Source organism: Colossoma macropomum, unplaced genomic scaffold (genome assembly GCF_904425465.1).
Source record: "Colossoma macropomum unplaced genomic scaffold, Colossoma_macropomum, whole genome shotgun sequence".
Lineage (NCBI taxonomy): Eukaryota > Metazoa > Chordata > Actinopteri > Characiformes > Serrasalmidae > Colossoma > Colossoma macropomum.
Genome location: NW_023494798.1, coordinates 26916091 through 26920156, shown reverse-complemented (window position 1 = coordinate 26920156; position 4066 = coordinate 26916091). Strand labels below are relative to the sequence as shown.

Below are 4066 nucleotides of genomic sequence, written 5' to 3'. Positions count from 1 at the left end.
CATGATTCTGCTGTGAGTAATGCTCTTTATTAAACACCAGGCAGAAAAACAACATAACATACAGCCAAACTGAGATGTATCCTTTTGCAGAGCTGCACTGCCATTCGTCACCACAGTTTTAGGGCAACAGCTCTGAACCAACAGTTGTAGGGCATGCAATTTTTAGTCTTGTGCCACCTAGCCTTCTGCTCAACAAGGTAAATATGACAGATACAGGATATCAGTATTTCCTATTTTTATGCCAGTGTTTTTTTTATTAGATTAGTCACTAAATCAAAGTGAAACCATAAATAATGTTTATTTTGGCAACAGTCCCACCAAGTGGTTTAAATAGACACTGTAACATTTTCTTGCAGATGTTTGCACTGAATTGCCTGTTTTAATACACTGCAGATATGTTTCCTATTACAGACTGTAGCCCACACACTACACGCTAGTGAGATATGTTTTTAAAACATGACTAGTTGGACAATTATATATTGTTACATGATGATATTTAATGTTAGCTGGTATTTAATTTATTGCTGAACAGGTTAGGACCATTGTGTTATAATCGTTTGTTATCATACATTTAAGAGCTAGAATGTCATGACTATTATGCTACGTAAGCTATATGAAATAAGCTTACGTAGCATAATAATAAATCAGCTAATTGAAAAACACTTTTGTTTCTCTGCTCTACTTGTAGGCCCTTACTTGTGTCAGTTGTAATAAAAATAAATAAATAAATAAATAAACAAACAATGTTAAACATGATATTATGGCTACCGTATATTCTGCTGCAAGAAAAATGTTACATATGAAAAAAATGTGATTTAGCTCAGGCTATGACACTAGTAAAATAAAGATAATAAAGAATATCATAATCAATGCACAAAGTAAGAATCAGGATTCACAACAAGGATTTAATAGTTAATGTTTATTCCTGGTGGGCCCTCTTCTTGTCCTCTTTCCTCATCTCTAGCAAACATGATTCAACCACCGAACCTCTAAAGTTAATAAATGGTTAAAATGTCCAATTTTCAGGAATAAATGAACTAGGTCAGGGTTTGGGAACATGCGGTTCTGGACCCGCATGCGACTCTTTTAGTGACCTTTTGTGGCTCCACAGCAAAACTACATTTTAAGGTAAAAATAACATAATCCTATTTTGAGGTAAAATAAAGATCTGCTGGTCATTATAACACACAGCTCTAACACAGTTTTCACAATAAATGTTCTTAAATGCTGGAGTTAATGCATAACTGCTAACCTTTAACCCTGAACGTGGGCACACAAACTGCACACAGCAACGCAGATAACAATCTCGCCTAGTTAGTAGTTAACAAAACAGCAAAGAGAAAGATTTAAGACAGACATCAATAAATTGCAGACAATTGGGCTTCTTTGCATTTATAATCACTCCAGCTGGTTTCCTGATACGATTAATCTGCAACGAGAAACTGTCAAACACTAAAAAGTCGTTTCGCCAGCTTCTCCCTTGAATTATCCCGTTCCACCTTAAATGGTGCAGCAGTTACTTTCTAGTGCCATTTAAGGTGGAACGGGAAAATTCAAACATCAAGCTGCAAATGAGAAGCTGAATGTTGAGAGATATTTTACAACAAACTCTACTTTTGCAGAAAAGTTTCCTGACTGAGATGTGAGAAAAGCGGCTATAGCTGACCTAAATGTTAAAGCAGAGCAAGGTAAGTCTGTGTTTTTGTTTATTTTATATTTTTTAGCCTATACTAGCACATTAGCACATACTGAGACATTTACAGCGAAGATGGTAAAATGGACATAAAATGTTTTGGCTCCCAAGGTGGTTTGATTTTTGTTGAAAGGACAAAATGGCTCTCCTTAACATTTGGGTTGCTGAACTAGGTGAACAAAAAGGACAGGGGTATTTGTTGCAACAGCTTGTGCACTGATTCAAATGAGGTAGTGACTTCCCTCATTAGACATGTCTAAAAAATAAACAATAAAACACGTGAATTTGATGAATTTGATGTGATTCTAAGTCTACAGCAAGTACCAGTATTTGTAGAACTGTACTTGAAATATGTAAAACTAAACAATCAGTGCACAAAGCCATTTATGACTTTGACATCACAGCCATAATGTGTCAGGTGTTTAAACAAATAAATCTAATGGTACTGAAATTGTCCATAGCATGTAATTACAAACTACCTACGTTTCAATGATCAGAGCAGATAGCTTCATGCATTCCTGTAATTACAAGTTAAATAAAACATTACAATTAGAAAAAAAGAAACATAGAACATAAAAAAAACATAAAAAAAACAACTACTCACCACGCTGTCCGCCATCCTTATAAAGTGTACACTTACGTTTTAAAACTGTTGGTTCAGAGCTGTTGGCCTAAACCTGTATTGATATAAAGCTGTTCAGCACGGCAAATGGATGATATGGGGGTCAAACCTGAAGGGGAGGTCACCATCAGCCAACTGCATCTACTCTGTGGTGACTAACAACCAAGCACAAAACACCCACAGCCCAATACAATAAACAGAGCCCAAAATAATAATAATACATACATACCACATACCTTTAACTGACAAACAACGACATAAACAACATTTAAGTCCCTTTTACGAAGGGGCAGTGCTTCCCATGAGCCACCAGGCATGGCCATCGGCATGGAGTTGATGAAGAGAAATTTTCAGAGATGATTTGCTCCCATTTTAGAGGTATCTAGATGGCACATAGAGGGAACGCCTTTGATATATCAGGTAGAGAGGCACTCAATGAAAACATCTTAGAACGTAATCGAGCATGTGTATTAATACAAACAGCCTGACAGACTAAAAATCCAGGGTGCTGTTTAAACAGCTCTGTGTTGTCACTATCCAATGAGAAGAACTGGGCTGGTTACAGTGAGGTTAATAAAGCTTCACCCAGCAGCTACAGTTCAAGTTCAGGTGTCAGGTTTGATCAGCATGGAGACATTGTGCTTCATTATATGTAAGTAACCTTTACTATTTCATTTAAACTATTTTTAAGAATAATTCAGTTGTAAATTTATTTGTTTAAATGTTACTTAAGCATAGCTGGCAAACATAAGGAGCTTTAATAAAGAACCATTTTCTTGTTATGTTTTCTCATTAAACTATTTTAATTTTTTATTTTTCCATCTATTTTTGTCTTGTAAAGACATTTCCTTACTGATGATTGTATCAGTATCCCCTACGAAAGGTATTTTATTTCTTCTGCTCATACTGATTACATTAAATTACCTTCAAATATATTATTTTACTACAATCATGAGATTATTGTTCTGATCTGAAGTGATATATCATATTATTGTTTTGGATCAATAGATGATTCTCCTGGTTTCTGGCCAGCAGCAATTTTTGGAAGCCCCACTGTGAAAGCTGGGGGAGATATACGGCTAAAGTGTAGTATCTTTGACAAAAGTGACTCTATTAACCAGTTCAACATGTATCTGTGTAAAGATGGTGTTGGAGTGAGAACGAAGCCACTTGTAAAGAAAGATGAGCACATCTTCATTTTGAGAAATGTTTCAGTGCTGGACTCGGGAAACTACAGTTGTGTCTACTCACTAAACAAATATGCTGCAAAGGACGTGAAGACATCAGGACAAAAATCAATTCATGTCAATGTCACTGGTAAGAAATATAATCCAACATTTTCCATAGTCATACTATAGAATGACCGTACAAATAGTGAAGATGTTAATTTAAGATTAGGTCAGATATACTGTGTAAATGAACTGGTCATTTTCCTGAAAGCATTGTAACAGTCAAAGTGCATCATAAACTTTGTATATCATCACAAGTCCCCACTTTGTAATTCATAGAAGGGCAGAGTAAATTCAGGAATCACTTTGGGATTAACAAATGGATTAGCTGCCTTGTTAAATAACCACATAAAGGACATAACACATTCAATAACAAGGGAGTTATGGAAGCATGCATACTTACAAATAATTAAATGCAAATAATCTCAAACTACAATTTGCATTGATTGTACTCTGCACTGTAAAGTTTTCAAGAAACACACCCTATAATTTGAAAAATTGTTGTTACAATTTTAATCAAAT

The 4066-nt window shown here is 35.2% G+C and overlaps 1 long non-coding RNA gene across 1 annotated transcript; it reads left to right on the top strand.

The window, feature by feature from the left end:
* The first annotated feature begins 2925 nt into the window (after positions 1-2925).
* On the top strand, positions 2926-3430 carry LOC118817885. Its single transcript, XR_005008055.1, has 3 exons — positions 2926-2967; positions 3157-3198; positions 3324-3430. It is a non-coding gene; the product is annotated as an uncharacterized LOC118817885 (long non-coding RNA).
* The last annotated feature ends 636 nt before the right edge of the window (positions 3431-4066 follow it).